This window comes from Aythya ferina (assembly GCF_964211825.1).
Source record: "Aythya ferina genome assembly, chromosome: 1".
NCBI classification, from domain to species: Eukaryota; Metazoa; Chordata; class Aves; order Anseriformes; family Anatidae; genus Aythya; species Aythya ferina.
In genome coordinates this window covers 103,820,894-103,840,202 of record NC_140296.1, presented here as the reverse complement: position 1 = coordinate 103,840,202, position 19,309 = coordinate 103,820,894, and the positions used below count along the sequence as shown (strand labels likewise).

General features: G+C 49.1%; 1 protein-coding gene across 8 annotated transcripts in view; it reads left to right on the top strand.

The window, feature by feature from the left end:
• Positions 1 to 19,309, top strand: part of TIAM1 (TIAM Rac1 associated GEF 1) — a 155,789-nt gene that overhangs the window by 55,236 nt on the left and 81,244 nt on the right. For 4 of the 8 annotated variants that reach the window (XM_084538672.1, XM_084538670.1, XM_084538671.1 and 1 more), the window contains one exon: positions 14,627 to 14,805. The exons of 3 other annotated variants lie outside the window; for them this stretch is intronic. The gene's annotated coding sequence lies outside the window, so the exon portion shown is untranslated. The remainder of the gene's footprint in view (positions 1 to 14,626; positions 14,806 to 19,309) is intronic. One more of the 8 variants, XM_084538675.1, reaches the window with a different exon arrangement.

The window sequence follows — 19,309 nt, the reverse complement described above, 5'->3', positions numbered from 1 at the left end:
GCCCGCAGCTGTCCGAACTGCTCCTCCGTGGGAAGACACCGCCCCTGCAGCGCCCGGCGGTGACGAAATATTTCGTAAAGCAGCGTCGGCAGCGCTCAGCCCCTGCGCCCGGGCGAAAACCAGAGCAGCGCACCGGGGTGTGCCCGTGGAGATCCCTTCAGCCGCCGCGCCCTAGGCAGCCTCCCCTTGATATTTATCATCGCTACAGGTGGAAAGATTGAGCCAAAGCCATGAAGCAGCAAAATGTAAGGGTGAGGAGAAAGGAGAAAACACTGCCGCATCAAAAAGTTGTGCTAGGAAACTTGGTATTTTTGAACTTTGCTTGAACAACATGGTGCAGTTTCTGCAGATGTTGTCATTAACTTCTGACTGTACCCAGTGTGCAGACTAATCCATGAAGATCCATAAAACTCTCCCAGGTTTTTCTTCCGAGTGCTGTTATTCTTTTAATTAAAAATGCAGTAAATGTGAGTGCCTTTTTTCAGTAAGGGAGTGCTGAAAATATTCTAAATACAACACTTTGTTAGTCCGTTGCGAAACCATTTTAATTTAAAACCAACAAATATTTCAGCAGGGTTTCCATAACGATTATTAGTTTTTAATTATTTCTGTCATTTTCCCTTATTAAAAATGGAATTATTAGTCTCCTAATTCTAAATCTAATTCTATTTACTGCCCTGGCATCTTCAAATTGCTTCCTGGCTTCTTTCATGAAAAGCACGGTAATCTCCTTGGAAAAATGGGGTAGTTATTGCGTCAGTGTTTCTCCGTCTGTATGGATTTGGAGATATTGGTAGAATTTGAGGTTTTGCTTAAGGGCAGTCTAACTAACAAAACCATAATGGATTTAATCCTGATGGTGCAGTGTCAAGTTAGTTCATGTGACATCAGTCACGACTTCACGGCCAGTCTAGTTCAGGATGTCATATTTGGTAGCACGTCAGCTAAATTAAAATTTATGGCTAGCTGCCGTGATATTGAATGTGATTTATCCTGATTTATTCTTCTCCTTATGCAAATTCGAGCCCCTTCCAGCGCTCATATCCTGTATGTTCATGCAGTGACTTTCAACATCTCTCGGTTAGCGCATCCCTAACGCCGATCCAGCAGGGGTGTGAATCCCTGAGAAGGAGTTGGTAGGCAGCGAGCCCTTTGGCGGCCATGGATGTGCCTTCCTAGACCCCTCCTGCAGATTTGTCTGCTGAGGAGACCCCAGCTCAGCACCCATAAATAAAGACAGTTCAGTGTCGTTATTTACTGCTTGCTTTAGTCCAGCTGTGTTAGAAAATATGTGCAGCTGGGACAGCTCATTTGTCTGTTTGCACCGTGTTGCGTTCTCCTCTTGAATATTCTCCTCAGACACCATTAGGGAATGAACTGGGCAAAACCACACACTTGCAGCTAACACAAAGATTATTTGCTGTTTCATGTTGATGGATAGCTTCTTAAATGGCGTGTGCCACAAGAAAACATCTAAGTAGCATTCTTATGGGATGCACAACTCAGAATTCAATTCAGCATGAAGTGACTGGCTGACAGGTTAAACTGAGAGCTGTCCTCTTGTCCCCATTCATCTTCATCGGGAAGTTCACTGGAAAACTAGCACAGGGATGGCTTCACTGCTGCTCCGTGTGCTGGCGGTCCTTGCTGTGCCTCGATCCCTGCTTCGTGCTGCTCACGTGAGTTACGGGTTAACTCTGTCTGGAATTGTGCATCATTTTAAAATCTCGTTTCTTTTTAATAAAGTTGCTTGTCAGGGTGATAGCTGGAAAAAAAACCCACCTCGATGTGGCGTGACAGAACAATGCTTAAATTCAGCCGTGGAAGTATTGCTATAAAAACATCCCCTGAGCCTAGTGGGAGCCGACTTGCATTACACCAGCGCTGAGCTTTTTTTTGGGTCCCATTTTATGGTGTTTAAATACCTTCCTTGCGAGTGGACAGCACGTTTCTGTGGGGAAAAGTGTGTGGACTGTGGAAAGCTTGCATGAACGAATGGTGCTTGGCAAGCGGGAGGCTGCTGTGCTCTCCCTCCTTGTTAAAAGTCGCAGTAAGGCGGTCTCTGGAGGATACAGACATGTCCCAGGACATGGGCTTTGTCAGGAGGAGCTGGAATCCGAAGCAGGGCCCTACCTTTTCCTCCTGAAGCACCGTCCCACCTCTGTTTGCGTTTTCGGCATTTTTCACGTTGCATTGACAGCGAAACGTCAGGATGTTTGCTGAAAACAAAGGGCCGGATGAATAAAGTCTTTTGCTCTGTTGTTCCCCAAACTGGTTGTGGGCCTTTTCTCCCTGAGCCTGTTAGGTTGGGCTTGAAGAAAAAAAAAGAAACAGGCAGAAAACCCAAACAATACAGTAAAACCAAAAGCGCCAGAGCAGGTGTTGCTCACTTGTCGAGACAAGCAGGCGACTCATTTCCTTTTCAAAATGTGGTTGGAAGTCGGGTTTTAAGGAGGAAGATCAAAATAGATCTGCCCAACATACATTTCAGGACTTGGACTGTGTTCTCCTACCTCCTGAGTAAACGCGGCGTTGGAGGGACAGAGCTTTAGTGAGCTGCTGTCGTGCCTATAAATCCCCTCGCAGGGCATGCCTAGAGCTCTTCCAGCATTGTTGCTCATTAGCGGCGTTAATTACAATCCCTCTGGTGTCTCCTCCTGCTCTGATATTCCCAATCCCATTAGCTGCCTTCCCTAGTGCTCTGCGTTTCCTTGCAGCTGAACGCCTCAGCACCAAGCCGGGCCTCACGCTCAGCACCGGGCTTTAGGACTGGCTCCAGGAGATGCTCCTGGGTTACCTGGCAGACAGCTGGCATGGCTCGCCTTCCTACTGCCCAGTTAGGGTATCTGTGGTGGACTGGGAGCCCCACAGGAGCAGCCCCACAGAATCACAGAACCATCTAGGTTGGAAGAGACGTCCAAGATCACCCAGTCCAACCTCTGACCTAACACTAACCAGTCCTCCACTAACCCATATCACTAAGCTCTACATCTAAACATCTTTTAAAGACCTCCAGGGCTGGTGACTCCACCAGTTCCCTGGGCAGCCCATTCCAATGCCTCACAACCCTTTTGGTAAGGAATTTCGGAGCCCCCAGGAGCCCGGCACAAGTGGAGGCTCCCGAGCAGGCGGCGTTGCTGCCAGTGGAGATGTGAAGAAGCCATGACCACGCTTGGCCGGAGTTTCCTGCACCTCCCCTGTAACCAAACCAACCACTTCATGCTTTTATTTTTATTTTTTTTTCTCCTTTCTTTCAGCTACACATTCAGATTGCAGCAGGGCATTTTTCCTAGCGAGTTTGGGAGCCTCTGCCCAGCGTGCTGGTGGGGCCGGGGGAAGCTGTTTGCCTTTAAAAGTCCAAGGCGCTCATTGTGTAAAATGTTTTGCAAGCTACGTTGCGATGGGAAAAGTACATGCAGGGCAGACTCTGCAAGCCGGAGCGGAAAGGTGCCCTGCAAAAGTGATTATACATTCCTTTTCATGTTTTTTTAAGAGGCAGGGAATATGTTGAGGCGTGCACGAACCTGCGCGAAAAGTGATAATGGAGCGCCTTCCTCCTTTCCCACAGCTGGGTGTAGATAAGACACACCAAACTTAATGCCTGCCTGCTTTTGTTCGCAGCCCTTTCCCATTAGGGCTGCTGCATATTCCGGAGCCGGAGACACGAGGAGGGAGATCCCGCCCGGCCCTGCTTGGATAAAAGCCCAGGAATCAGCTTGTCCCCCTGTCCCCCTCCACGAGCCCCCTTCCTCCCCCTTTGCCCTCCACCCCACGATATCGATGGGCCTTCACGGCGTGAGGCTGTCGCCGTCGTGGTTTATTTGTCTCCTGTCGCGAGCGTTGCAGGCAGGCCTGCGTCGAGTTACGGCTCCCTCGTGAGCCGCTGTGCCGAGAAGCGGTCCGGGTAAATGCTGCCCCTGTATTAATCCCTGCAGTGGGATTTGGGGTGCTGCTCGGATGAGTGTCCCTCTCATGTTGCTAACATCCACCTTGTAGGTACGTATGTTAACGAGGGTGGCATCAGCGTGTTTGCTTCCCCAGCTGCAATTCAGAAAGGGAAGAAGCTGGGCTCATCTTTCCCGTTTCTGTCTCTTTATAACCCCTTCCTGCTTCTTTGGGGGCTCAGTCCGAGGCCCGCTGAATGAATTTTGCACCCATTTCTCAGGGCTTTCGGGCCAGGCCCCGGGTGAGGCGCTCGGGGCAGCTGCTGTGTCTGCAGGCAGGGCTGCCGGGCCGCTCATGTGGCGGCTTGCTCCACGCGAGGCTGATCTGCATAAGCCCAACAGCTTCCTTTTGAAGAAAAAGACGGTGTCAGCAGAGTGCAGGGAGACACTTTGTTTTTAATTCCCTGACAGGAGACCTGAGGTTTCTGCCCACCCTCGGCGCAGGCAGGAGCTGGCACCCTCGCAGGCTGGAAGTGATCCCGTGTAGTGTCTGCCTCCAAAAGGAGAGCTCGCTGTTGCAACAGCTGGGTGCTGCAGCGAGGGAAGAAGAAGTACTTTTCCCTCCCAGCAAGCCAAAAGCATTGATTTAGAAAGAAAAAATAAAAAGGTATCACATCAATAAGTACAGAGACGTGCTAACAGCGCCCTGCTGCCATGGGGCACCCACGTGGCATCGCTGTAGTGGTACAAAGCCTTCTTCTGCGGATAGCACTTAAAAGCTATCAGGATGCTTCACCAGCAAAGCAGCACTTTGGCTGGAGTAGCTTATTCTAAGTTCATTTTTCTCTTGGAAAGAAAATAGGTTACCATAAGCCGTGTCACAACTTTGCGCCTCTACCTGTCTGGCAGTGGGCTCTGCAGGCATAAGCAGAGGTCATGCTCTGTCAAATTGGTGGCTGATGTATCTCTGCTGGCAAATATTTGTGGCTTAAATTGGTCCTGGGTCTTGAGACCATACTTAGGTTCCTGCCCTGCTCAGAGCTGGCTTCCCTCCCTTAGTGTCCAGGAGATAACTTTCTGACAGGGGTGTCAGATGAGTTGCCTTGGTTGACTGTAAAGGATGAAGTGCAAAACACTGGCTTTTTTTTTTCTTCCTCCTCCTCTTTTCATTTAGGTGTGTTGGCTCTGAAAAGGTGTGGAAAAAAGAGAACCAAACAAATAAACAAGTGCAGGAGGGAATTTTATGGGGAGTATTTTCATTTAGCTGTTCTGTGACTTGACGGGATGTGCAGCCCATCGGTGCCGAGTGACGAGGTGAGCGTTAAGGATGGGAAGACTGATGGCAAAACTTCAGGGGTCACCAGAGCAACTGTAGGGCCAGCTCACTACTGGTGAGCTGAAAACTTCAACAGCACAAAGAGGACCGTCTTCCAGAAAGAGAGGCAGCACTGCAAAATGAAGGAGTCTTCGTTTAGCTCAGTCGTAAAGGTGCCCTTTGCTTCTTTCTTTGGCCTGTCAAAAATAGCATAGGGGGTTTCCTTTCAAAATTCCCTTTAAGAATGGCAGTGCTCTTTGTCTTTGTGGTGTGTCTGCCATGTGTCTGTAAGTTACCCCTTCTGCCGTAGGTCTGTAGGATCAGTGTGGTGATGCCGTGAGGCCGTGGCTGGTGATGGAGTAGAAGGCACGGGAGAGTCACGGCTCCTGGTGGCTTGGGCACGGGAGGGAGGAAACTCGGCTTGCAAGAGGCCTGAAATTCAGGCTCCACGATGCTATATTTAACACCCGTTTCACTAAAACTCACTTTGTCTGGTAACACAGTGGGATCTTTCTCCACGGCGCTGCTTTCTGCGTTACCGAGGCTCCAGCACCTGTGTGGGTCCCTTGTGCGTAGCTATAAAAACAGTGCTGGGAAGGCAGGGGAAAAGAGTGGCCGCTCCTGCAGGTTCGACGCCTCTCCCTTTGTCACCCAGATGCCATTTATGTGAATTCAGGAGCTGCTGCGAGCTCAGGTGGGCTGAATAATTCACTTGTGACTCGGGCATAGGTGCTCGTGGTCAGCACGCTCACAAATACACGATGTGTGCATTCACCGCCGGTTTTATTTTCACATGGGCTGGGAACGATGCCACAGAAAATATCGGTAGCTTTCTCAGCTACTAAAATCATCCACCACTCTTTAAATTTAAAGAGGAAGCCAGTTATTTTCTTTTAGGACTATTTTGGGCCGCATACCAGCGCGAAGCACTGAAATGAGGGAATGACACTTAGTGCTGCTGAAAATATAAAGTGCTGTGCAGATTTACGGCGTCTTCGTTTAGTGGCGTGGCTGATATTTCACCAGCCTGGCGCTTCTGGAGAGGTACAGCTATTGTTTCAGTAAATGTTTGCATTTCTAATATGGATTTAGAATTCCTTTTTTTAAAAAAATAACTCTCCACGTATGTACGCTATAATATTTTAGCACCGTATAATGTTTCGTTTCGGTGACTGTACCCCACAGTGTAACAGCAACAGGTAAGAAAAACGTTCTTCTTACCAATACTAAGCTAGATTTTTTTTATTAGCGACCTGCTCTTGTAAGAAAGCATTGAACCAGAGCTGACAGTAAGCAATTTTCCACCGATGCTCTGCTTGGACTTCAGGCTCTGCAGCACGCTCTCTAATAGCAATACCTGGTGACTTTCCAGTAATGTTTCACCTCGGGCTAGGCGATCAATTTTTCTTTTTTTTTTTTTTTGGTGAATGGTTTATTCACTGCAACGTGCTTTGTGGATGTGGGACAGCTAAGAAACTCTGGAAGCAGTCACAGCCTGCGGAGGGCCGCGTTCAGCCTGTGCTGCGTGGCTGGAGCTCGCAGATGGAGTCAGGCAGGCTCGAGGCTGGGGCCAGGGCTCTCTCAAACTCGGCTTGGTTTCAGCTGAGAGCTTAATTTTCCTGACAGATCAATAAAGCAGAGAAAGAGCGGCTTCCCCACCCGCACCCCTGCATGAATGCACGCGTACGTGCATGCACCCACACGCCGCTTTTCGTCCTGTAGCCGAGAGGATGTCGCTCCTCCGGGACAGGGGAGGTCCCAGTGAGAGTGCTCTGCCTGGTGAGCCTTCAGCCTTCGTTTTTCTCCTCTCCCTTCCTTCATATAAGGCCATCTTGGGGAATGCCATTATAAGGTGCTCCTGGGACAGCTGTCAACAGTTTGTCTTGTAATTAGGCACTTACACGTTTCATATAGCATTTAAGTAGGGAGGCCGTAGGAGAAAGTGAGAGCCCGATGCTGGAAAAGTCTCCCAAAGGGTTTGGAACACCCCTTCCAGCTCCTTCTCCGGCGGTATTTTTTGAATTGTTTTCACAAGAAGAAGAAAACCAAAGCTCTTTCTGGACTCCTGCTCTCTAGGATGTCAGGAGCTCAAAGGCACGAACCCCACGGTCATTTTGGCCATTCTGCAGCTGGCTTCACACTGAGGACAGGGAGTCTGTGGGTGCCAGCACCAACATTTCTCCTGTACAGACCGTGGTTTGCAGAGCTAGAGGAGAACTTGAACAGCCACCCTGCCTCTTGCTTTTTGAGTTGGTGAATTTTTGAAGTTACCCTTTGCTGCCTAAATACAGATCATGTCTTTCTGCAGCCTTTTTGCTTTGCTACACGAGACAATCGCGCTCCAGGCTTCATTGCATCTGCCTTGCTTTTCTTGAAGGCACTCTGCTCCGTGTTAGCCTTTGCCATGGATGGTGAGGGCTGCACGTGTTATTCTGGATGAGGTCAGTGGCTTCTGTGGCAGCATTCACTCTTGTTTCTTCTGGGAAAACCTGCCTTCTGCATCTTCTGATTACATTTGCTGTTTTATCACTATTTTATCACATCAGTGCCTTCTGTCATCAATACGAGACAAAAGGTCTCTTCTATATTGTGACTTTCTCGCTTTGTGTCAGTAGCACATTTTTTCTTCTCATGTCATCACTGAAAGCATTAAAACACCTCATCCCTTGAGTCAGATAATTCTCCTTCCAGCTCAGCCTCTTCGCAAAGTTTCTTGTGCATATCATAACTCCTGTGTTCGTCTTTGTCACCCGCTGCTAAGCTAATTGTTTCCCAGAAAGATGCCTTCTGCCCTTCCCTCCCCTAGAATGGGTTATCCTGGTGGAGAAGGAGATCAGATGAGCATACTGCAATTGGGGGGGTGTTTTGCTCAGTTTCCCTTTTCCAGTCTCAGGTGTGCTCTCCAGCCTTGCACGCGATGGAGGCCAGGAGGCGGCTACATCGCTCCTCGGGTCACTCCTTCCCCAGTGATCCTGATCCGCAGGTTTTAACAGAAAAACACTCGTGCACACACCTGCGGTTTCTTGTACCACTTCTCTCATAGTTTGGGGAGGCAGATTAAAAACTGTTGCTGACTGGCAGATTTTACACCCTTTGAATCGTGCTCCGCGGATGCCTCAGATGTGGTATTTGTGCAGCTTTGCTCCCCCGTGCCCTTACTGAAAACGAAGGCCAAGCATTCGTTTTTGTTTCAGCCCAGGCTGAGAGCTGGCTGGTTTCAGCTTCCAGCACGAAGCTGCCTTACCCTTACCATGGCACCTGGGCTTCTCCCCTCAGAAACCCTCACTGCCAGCCCTGTCCCCGTGCCCCGGCAGGGCTCCCTGCTCCCGTGAGCTCCAGACACATCCCGCAGGGCTGCAGCTCCCCGTAGGCTTTGCCCCCTCTGATTTAGGGGAGCAGCACGGGGCGTGTGGCCTTCGGTGCTGGGCGTCCCTTCCTCGGGGAAGGGCTGGGAGCCCGGGAGCGGTGTCCCGGTGTGACGGGCACGCTGCAGCCCAAACCGGTAAGCCCAGCTAGACGCAGCCTTTGGGTGACGGCGCTCGAGCGATCAGGTTCTGTCAGGACGTGCAAGATAAAATCTGCCTGCTTAATTTAACTCTGACACTGGCAAGCTGGTACAGACCGGCCGAGCTTTGCATGAATGTTTTTTTTTTTTTGCTATGCACGCTGGCGAAACGGCGAGGGTTTGTCCTAGGGTAATGCCAGGCTGAGAAACCTGCTCTGGCGTGGCTGGGATCGTGGCACCGAGAGGAGCAGCCGTGTGGTTACAGGCGTGCTCGCCTCTCCTGCCGGGCCCTGAATAAACAGTGCTGCAGTCACCAGTGCCAGCTTCGGTGGAGCACGGCCGCCTCCTTCCCGGGGCCCCTTTTGGTGGCTGGTGGCTGCCCACAGCCAGGGGGTTCCCCAGTTTTTGGCTTGATTTCGGTGACATCTGAATCTTGCTAGATACCCATTTAGAGGTAGGAGCTTGCTCGTACCAGAACTTCTGCAAGGCATCATCTTAAAAGGACGCCCTCCTCTTCAGCACTTCTCCCTACCCTACTCCCCACGTGGCCTCACCGCAGAAGCTGCTGTGACTTTGACACCTTTCCTGCTCATCACACACCTCGCAGTGCTGCTGCACCCCGGCGAGGTGCCTCGTTCTTCGTCAGAGTGAATTCAGCCAAAACGTGAGAGCTGCTCTGCCTGGGTTTAATTTGCCGTGTGTTTTTCCGTAGACCTCTGGAATCCCTCCCCGGTACTTACGCCGGGGGATCTATAATTAGATACTGGTGTTCCTATCTCAGGCACCATCTTAATGATCTGTGTGAGGTCTTTGGCACTGCTTGAAAATCACATTGCTTACCTGCGTGCTTCGGTGAGGATCCACGCTCAACGCTTTCTCTCCAATCCCGCCCCCCTCCGATTATTGGCCTTCGCTTTTTTTCCACAGCATTTTTCTCCTTCACATCCTGCCTGCCCTGGCTCCCCGCTCATTCAAGCCAAGGGTTTCAGCTTTTATTGCTCGAGACCATCATTCTGGGTGGTTCTTCAGTGTCTGTCCAACGTGTCCTGCTTCTCTTCCCTCCTCCTCTGTCCTTCAGCTGCCTCGCTGCTAGCAGCTACATCGCTGCTGGTTTTTGATTATGCACTGCTCTGCCTGCTTGGTGCTGTGTCTTCTTTTCTGAACACTTTCATGTTACGTCTAAACACATCTTTTTTTCCATGCATTTGGCACGTCCCGTCCTCATTGTGCATCAGCAGTTCTCGCTTCGTTTGGCACAGGCAGAAAGTGCTCCTCAATCAAAGTGCAAGAACAATAATGTGCAACCCTAAGGTAAACAAACGGGCCACACCTCATTTTTATTTCGGCTCTACTGGGGGAATTCTCTTCCTCTTTTAAGTAACGCAGAAATGCACGCGTGGTCCTTCCAGCTCCCCTTCTCCTTCTCACCCTCCACGAAGGCCAAGTGGGCTCCTGCTTTCCTGCAGAGCCCCTCTGCTTCCCAGGGCGCAGCCTGCAAGCTGCTGTTGGTCTGCCCCACAGGCTCCAGGGAGTTGCCCTCTTGGCTTCCCGGAGATTTGCTTATGTCTGATGATCTGAAATTAGAATCCTTTCCCTGCTCTGCCCTTTGCTTTAAACGTGTAAATCCTTGCAGATTTCCCGTAGGGAAGAAAAGGGGGATTTTCCCACCATTAAAAATAAAAGGGAAGGGAAGGAGAAAGACTTGAAACACAGAAGATGCTTGTAAAAGTGATTAGAAAATAAACAAGCCCTCAATCGTGTCAATTATTCACATCCCCTGGTATAAATATAGAAACACTGAGCAGGGGGCTTTCCCCTGGGAGGCTGGCTCTCTGATCCTACCTTCCATTAATGTATTATCAGGGTGCTTTGTCAGTGCCTGGTGTCTGCTTTTGTCTTCCTCAGCTGTGGTTTGGGGATGTTTGACAGCCACTTACACAGAGATGGTGAGTCTCCTGATGGACCTTCCTCCCCCTCTCTCTCTCTTGCTTTTTCTTCCCATCCTTAGAGATTCTCATAGGTGTGGTGCTACAGCTGGAAGAACAAGGCTTCCCACACCTTTTCTTTATGACTTCTGCACAAACAGAATGTGGGTTTATTTTTCTTTCTCCTCCTCTCCATCTGGAGTGATCACCCGGCATTGTTCCCCTAACCGTGACAGACACAGAGGCTGCGTGTTAGTCAGGTGGCTGGGAAGAGTTTTTGCAGTTCCAGCACTGCTGGCTGCTTCTAGCAGACGTGTGGGCATCCCTCCCCAACCTCCTCCAGATGGTCATCATCGTTAGACTCCAGTTTCAGGAGCTCTCTTTGACAGGTAGTGTAAGCAGTGGTTGGTTTAGAGTTTTTCTCACAAACAGAAGGTTTCTGTGACATTTTCTATAAGGAAAACACAGAGGATCATATTTGTCTTTGATTTTTACTGGTTTAAAAGTTAAGCAGCTTCTGCAATCCACTAGAGTTGGACCCTGAGCTCAGTGCCTCCATCCATCCATCCATCCATCCATCCATCCATCCATCCATCCATCCATCCATCCATCCATCCATCCATCCATCCATCCCTCCCTCCCTCCCTCCCTCCCTCCCTCCCTCCCTCCCTCCATCCATGTTTTGTTTTCTGTGAGCAGCCCAGAAATATGGGATGGGGAGATCCAGAGCCGTCAGGGCAGCAGGTCCCCGGAGGTGCTAGAGCGTTTACCTTCTTCTCAGGGTAGATGCTACCATTGATTTTGGCAGCATTTCATATTAACAAGAGGTAATAAAGGCGAACAAAATGTGGCCTCCAGTTACAAGTAAAGGGCCTGATTCTCCACTCTCGTAGACAGGATTGAACACTGGACTTACAACGGTGTGGCACTAGGATAGTGGGTGGGGAATACAGCCCAGAGCCACTGATTAATATTAAATATTCTCTGTACGAAATGATGGGCCGTTGCTTTCTATGCATGTACATCCTGGTGTTTTATTATGGAGTTACCGAGGGCTTCACAAAGCTGGATGAAGATTTGTGTAGTGACCAACTGATCTCACAGCTGCAGTTGCGTTTTGAATCTGACAAAAAAGATGCATCATAAAATCAAAAAGCAAAGATGGAACTGCAAGAGAGCTGTCATTCTTCCAGCCAGCTTGTCGTGTTTGCTGGACAAGCAGATACACTTGCATGCTAATTTTTCCTTGCTGGGCAGGAAGGGTTCTGCTGCGAAAAAGAGGCTTTTAGAAAACTACAGCTTCCATATTTGTCATCTGTTAATGCTCATGTTGAGTGTCTGCAAGCAAACAGAAAGCGTATTCACTGTATTTTTTTATTAATCTCTCGGCATTGCAAACTCATCCCAACATGTGAAAGTCAAACCTCTCTTTGCTGTGCCTAGAGTCACAGGTAGCAGCTGTGATGAATAACTAGGTGCTCCTTTAATACATTCTGCTTCCTTACTATGCATTCATTTAATCCATTCATAGTGGTTTGCTGCGAGCTTCCTCAGTTTGGATTGACTTAAACTGCTGTGTGCTGAGCCCTGTGGGAACTCCTTGGCCTGATTTTTCAAGGCACTGTTTTGTGGCTAGGAAATAAATACAGCTGTGCTACTTCCAGACCTTCAAAGAGCAAGAGGAGCTGCACTGACATACGGAGGCACTGGCGTACATGCGTGCGTATACGCACCGTAAACATGTCTGTGTGTGTGTTCGTGCGTGAGTGTGTGCAGGAACCGGCTCTAAGGACAGATATTTTGTCTTGAGCACTGCAGTTTGAAAACGTTTCTTTAGCGTTTCTTCTTTAATGAGGTGGGCTGTTCATGTGTGAGCTCGAGAGTTCACACACCGAAAGAGCCCTTTTGCAACGAGGACTTCCCTCTGATGGTTGCCCTGTTGGAGGGGAGTCCTCGTCTGAGGCTTTGGCACCAAAGGGCATCCGAAGTTTCTGCTGTGGCACAGCTGGGGCTGTTGGGGTGAACTGGGAAGTGTGGCAGTGAGGCGCGTTTTAATGGCAGACAAGGAGAAGTAGGAAAAACTGATGTTCTCCTTGAAAAGTGCAGCTTGATTTCATTTGGGAAATTCTCTCCAAGCTGTAAAAGTTAATAGGAACAAACCTGTTCAGAAACGAGCCCGTGGGTAATGATAAATCCTTTTCTTCTGGAGGGACCATGCGTGCAGGAGTACTCATCTGTTCATGGCAGGGGATGCTGCCAGCCCCTCGGATGTACTAGAGCCGAGTGAGAAGTTGGATAATCCAGCTTCCAGTTGTAAATATCCACTTAGGATCTTTTCACCTTTTTAGCAAACGAGCCGTGCAGCTTAAACTTTGGTGTACCGGGGGAGCAGAGAGAACAATTTATGCTGGAGGAGCAAAGGCGGTGTGTGAGGTGGCTGCTCTCTCTCAGAAGTGCCCAGGGTTTGCTTCGGCCTGGAGCAGATCCCTCTGAGTGGATCACAACCTCCTCAACAACCACTTCACGATGGAAAAGCCGATAATGCTCGGCCGCATCTGTTTCTTTCTACTTTTGGACAAGTTTTGCGTGGCCGGAGCAGACATCTGAAGAAAAGATTATCACAATCCCGATTCCTCCAGAGGTGAGGAATGCACTTCGTGGGGTTATCCATCAGGCGGTGGGTGCAGGTGGAAAGCCTCTCGCCTGCAGGACCTTGTTTGTCAGCAAGATTCCTGTCTTGGAAACTCTTGGCAGCTGGCATGGTAATGAGGCCATTTCAATATAAATGAGCTTCATTTTATTAATTTCTGCCAGCTCCTGAGCAATTCATGAACTGCTTTTCAGATCTCAACCAACAGCTTGGGGGGAGAGGGGGAGGTGGGGAACAGAGAGAGGAACATGAAGGAGGAAAAAAGAAAATGGGAATGTTTTTAATTTAGAAAGGAGCCGGTGACTCTCGTTTCTTTGAGCACCCAGCCAAGTGGGGATCACGGTTCCCCCACCGAGCAGCTCTCGTAACGTGACAGGAATTAGTAATCTCGTCCACCACTTTTCATCCCCTGAGACTTCCAGAAGTATTTTTAACTCGTAAAACCGGGCTCGTGGTGTTTTGTTGCCATTTCACTGCTGTCACGGGGCTGTGGAGGGGCAGCGCTGTGCCTCCAGCACCCCGTGCTCAGGTGGGCCTGCGGCGCCTCCTGGCACTAGGCCTCACGCGGCCGCTCTCCGGACCCCTTCCCAGTGGTGCCAAAACAATAAAAGTGTTGGGATTTGGTGCCCGTGCGAGTGCGTGTGTGTAGCTGGTGACTTGTCTGAGGCCTCAGAGGGCACCGACCTGCCTCCGGTAGCCGCGCGTTGGGGAGCGCAATTCCCACCCCCAAGCCTTTCACCCTGCACAAAAACGCGTGTCAGCGCTCCGCCGCACGCCTCCGATTCGCCCTTGAAAAATGTTAATTAAATCACTGCTCGGATTACTCCCCTTTTCATAAATTACACTGTCTGCACAGAGACATTTCGTCTGAGGTCTCTCAGTTTCGGGCTTCCCCCCCCTCCTCCCTGGCCGGCTTGCTGCCTCTCTGCTGCCAGCAGTGAAGCCGGTGTGGGTCGGAGGGTGCCTTTTTGAGTGGCTTTTTTCGGGCTCCTGCCCCAGCAGCAGACACAGGTGTGTGCTCTGACCTGACCTTTTCTGCTCCTGCACCAGACAGGCTGTCCCCAGCAGGGGCACAGCAGTTTCTGTAGGGATTTTTATTGCAGAGAGTGGCGGGAAGGGGAGCCCCGTGCCTTCTGCAGCCTGGGCTCCAGGCGTTTGGGTTTTTCGGTCATCCTGCTCTCCTCAGGTTGTGTAATTCACATTTAAAAGCAGTGTTTGCATGCTGTATTGAACAGTGTTTCTTAGGTAAGTGATGATAACAGGACTTGGCAGAATATGTCCTCCTTTATAGCTGTTCCTGCTAACCCTTTGTCTGATTCTGTTTTTTTCTCCCCTCTCTCTCCCTAGGTTTTTGGCATATAGTCATAGACTCTGACGAGAGAGTAATGGAGGCGCTGAGTGGCAGGTGCTGACAGCTTCTGCAATCCCAGTAACTGTTCATTTTGGTATCATTTGCAATTCTATACCTCTAAATGCCACAGTTCTCTTGGGGAAGGTTGCGCTGGATACCAGTATTGCCTTGGAAGGTACATGTGTGTCCGTATATTTTCTTGAGGAGTTTGCTGTGTTTGTATAATGGTTCGTGGGAGGGGAAAAATTGGATAAGCTGCATGTGGTTTATGGTTACACCCATTTAGCAATACAAAGGCATTTGAATTGCTATCAAGCAGCTACTGATGACATCCCTTCCTCCCTCTCTCTTCTCTCCTCCTCTTACTTGAATTGCCTGCAGGGCCTTTTTGGAGTCCATCCCGTGCTTTAACATATGTGAGAGTGGCTTACAAAAAAAAAAAAAAAAGAAATGGCTGGTTAAAAGGTTCTTATTTGAAAGCAATTAAATATACTGCTGGAGTTTCTGAGAAACTCGGAGGCTTGCTGTGGAATTTCAGTCTCCCTCTTCCCCTTTTGAAAAAAAGCACATTTTAATTACAATAAAATGTGTACATTCGCACTCAGTTATTAGCCTTGTGCATTTTTCTATGCGGTTCTTGTGACTTCAGTCAAAATCTTTGTTGTTGGCTGGCAGATTTGCGCAAAAGTTTATTTCTGTAGAATCATTGCTCACTGTGGATTTAATCATTGTTCTGGTTCTCACAGCCTTCAAGCTCCGCTCCAGGAGAAAAATACAGATTTGTCACCAGGGCCTCCCACCAGAATCTAAATTTAAATTTGCAATCTGTTGTCTTGCGAGGTGCTTCAAATTTGGTTGGAAGTTAATGTACGTCAGGTTTTCTTCTGGAATCTAAAGGCCTAACTTTGTAGAAGTTCGAGAGTTACTACCTTGGGCTTATTTGAAATTAATATATTGGGTTTGTGACTGCTTTGAGAAATACTTAACATCGGGGGGAAGGGAAAAGAAAGGAAAAATTGAGGTTTTCAAAGAAAACGAGATTCTTAGATGGGACCGTCATCAGTGGTCACCTAGAACATGACCGTCTCCATCCGTAACCACTTCATGTGACTCATCCAGCAAAAACTCAGCAGTTCAGCTAAAGTTCAACCTGTCTATTTAGAGCAGTAGTTGATATAGGGAGCATTGTTTTGTCCAAAGCTTTGCTGCAGGATTTGTGTTCTCCCTGCTGATATCCTAATGTTGATAGCACAGTTAAGTCTTTGTTTTCAAAAAAAAAAAAAAAAATCGTTACTGTCTGTTGATGTGTAAGCTGGCTAAACAGTGACTTTCCTGGCCCTGTGAAGATTTCCATGACTTTGACTTTTTTCCTGCTCTGAACTAGGAAGGAGCAGATCTTCTGGGAGAGGGAGCCCTTTCCCAGAGCAGCTGATATAGCTTGATGGTCAGAGGCTGCCTCTTGAGGATGTGGAGGAACAAGTTGCAACCCCTCATTTGCTTGACTTGGGTTGCAGATATGAATCTTGATCTTCCACGTTTTTGGTAAGCGACTGAGTCACTGAGCTGGTGCCTCTTCCAGGAGACGTGCCTGCCTCCCTGCTTCGGTTTTCAGATTTCTCCCCCTTGGAGCAGAGAAGCCTTTCATCAAAACCGGTCTATTCCCACGAAAAGTTTGGGTTTTGATGAATCAACATTTTCTGCTGAAAATTTTCCAACTGGTTCTGCTTGTGATACATGGTCTGTGCACACTAATCTCTACTGGCTTTGGAGAATAATTCAGAACAGATTTCTGACACGTCGCAATCCTTGGCCGTGCTTGACAGACCTGTTTAAAGCATCAAGACATGTCATACTTGATTTATGTGGTATCCTGTAGGTACCTTGATAGGTCTTTAATGGTCACCTTTGGATTCAGGTGGGTGAGCTAACAAGGGGAGCCTTTGTCCTATCAGCGTTCGCATGCAACTCCCATTAACATTACTCATTTTCTTAATTTGATACAGATTTTTTTCATTGAGTGTGCTAAATTCGGTTAAGCTGTAGACGGGCAGCATCTGGCAGTTGGAGCTGGAGCACTTGGAGACATTTCTGCCCCAGGGCGTCTGCTGCCGCCCCTGGGAGGGGAGGGCTGGGGCTCCCCTCCCCTGCCCAGCGCCTGCTCCTGCTAGCTGAGGACACTGCGTCTGCTTCAGGGCTGCCTTCCCACATCTGTGTGCGCTGAACGAGCATCTTGCTGCTGTCAGGAACAGGGAAATGCTGCTCCCTGCCTCTCTCTGTCCCCTCTTCCCTGTCCCCCATGTCACCCTCCAGCCACGCTGCTCCATCCTCACCGTGTCCCAAGGCAGGCTTACTTGTGCTGCTGCTGGCACGCCTGAGTTCCACTCAATCCCAGCAAAATAAACTGAAAAAGAGCCTTTTTTTTAATCTTCTTGGTTTATTTTCTGCTCTTTTTGTGAACTCGGCTGCATGATAAAGGCCTGAATGGGATTGGGATGACAGGTGCAAATGCACAGGGGGAAATGTGGCAGGAATAGGGGCAAGAAGGCAGGAGGGGGTCCCTCCCACGGGGATCTGTTTGTCTCAGGCACGCTCGGCCCGACCTGTTGGCACTTGTGGATATGTGCACACCTGCAGCGTGTTGTGTATTGCTGGGCACGGCGGTGGGATGGCAGGAAGGCCTCTGACACTGTCCTCCCTGGGTGCTGTGGGCTAATCGCCCGGATGGGTAGCCAGCGGTCTGCAGGATTTGCAAAGGCATCCCCACCTGAAGGGCCAAGACACCGCATTAAAAAGGGACGGCTATTTCCTTTGAAGTCTGGCACTTCTCGCCAGTACCTAGCAGATACTTCTCATCCTGCGAAATCGCTCAGAAAACATTCCTGCAGCCCTCTGCGGGAGGAAAGGCTTCCCTCCTTCCGGGAAAGTCGTTTCTCCCTGGGGACACAGCCCGAGCTGCTCTTCCTTTCCTGCACAAGGAGCCTTTTGGTTAAGTTTTGCCCCTTCTGCACGGATGCTAGGTCGAGGTGGCGGCACAGCGCTGCCTTCTGTAGCCCCGAGTCTCCATCAGCGAGTGTGCCGGGCCGTGCGGTGCGCTAGGGCTGCTCCTGCCCTTCTGCAGCTCTGTCTCTGGAGGTAAAGAGCCACTCTTTAATCTTTCATGGTTTCGAGAGAGCTTTTAAAAGTGCTGTTTCTCCTTAAATAGATACTGAAGTGCTGGTTGCATGGCTGGAGACGGGGGGAAATGACTGCATGCTCTGATGTGCTTTGCAGCCGGTGGAAAGCCTGTCAAACCACAGTACGGTTAGCAAGAATTTTGGAATCAAAGCAGCTAAAAGCATTACCCCAAGAGGGTTTATTTTGCAAGAGGGGGAGTGTTGAGGTCTGGCATCAGACATCTGTGTGGAAGACAAAATGCAGTTTCTGTGCTTGAAAGTGTTTTAGAAGTAAAAGCTAGCTGACGTTTGTTTTTCTGTCCAGTCCATATCAAAGAACTGGAGCTTCTAAGGAATAATAAACCCTACCCAGGGATTTATAATGCTGTCATTTTTTTTAGATTAAAACCTGCTCTCTGTTCAGCACATTTATTTTTCTAAACAATTCTCGATAACCACGTCTCAGGACAGTCAATGGGAGTTCAGCCATTAATTTCAGTAGACACAGGGTATAGTTTACTTGGCACGTGAGTGTGTTTACTTTAGATACAGCAGTGTCCAGATACTGCTGGAGGTGCCTGTTGCTCTAGCGTTGAGCAGCTTTCTGGCCTCAGACGCGACCCACTTAGCTGGGCAGCAGAGCTGAGTGTTGCTGTCCTCTGCCTGCTTTCAGAAATGTTGCTGCACAAGTTCACTTCCACCATATGCGTCCAGAGCAGCCTACGGCACAACTGCTGTGCCTACGTGTACCGCGGTCGATTCATCGCTTTCTGTGTAACTTCTGTAGGGCTCATTCAGTTCTGTGCAGTAGTGATCCTGTATATTGAGGTAGCGAGGCAGGATACAGCACCACGCTCATCCTCTGAGCATCTGGCTCAATACCCACTGGCGCATCCTGTGAACGGAGAAGAAGCTGCCCCAAGAAACTGAAGACTCCAGATTCCTGCCAGGAAGGCGTTCTCTTTTCGACCAAGACTAATAGAAATATTTCAAAATGAGGGAGCTTTCTCCTAGATTTTCTCTTAAAGATTAATGGACTATTTATCTAGATGTAATTGGCTTGTGTGTAATTCAGGATCTCTCCTGTTTAATTTTGAACAGCCACGTACTTTAACATTTACCTTTCTTACTCTTCTCCTTGCTCTTCGTCCAGAAGGAGTCAATACTACTCAAAAAAATATTTCTGACATTTGTTGAGTGACATCACAGATCTCAAAGAGTTTTCCAAGGTTGAATCCAGATCCTGACTGCCAGCTGCTAGGTGGGAAACCCGTTTCGCAGGGGGACACGCACAGCTTAATACTGCAGGAGGCTGGTTACGGAGATGGGGACAGAAACCCAATCCCCATGTTCCAGCTCTGTTTTCTCTCCACAAGATCAAAGCGCTTAGATCGAGCTATCCGCTTCGGAGTGAGTAGGAAGGAAAGGTTATTTTTGTATAGTCTGAGTCACTCATGCTAATGTATTTTTCATAATACAGCTTTCTTGTGTGGGGCTCTCTGTACCTGATTAACGTTGCACTGTTTT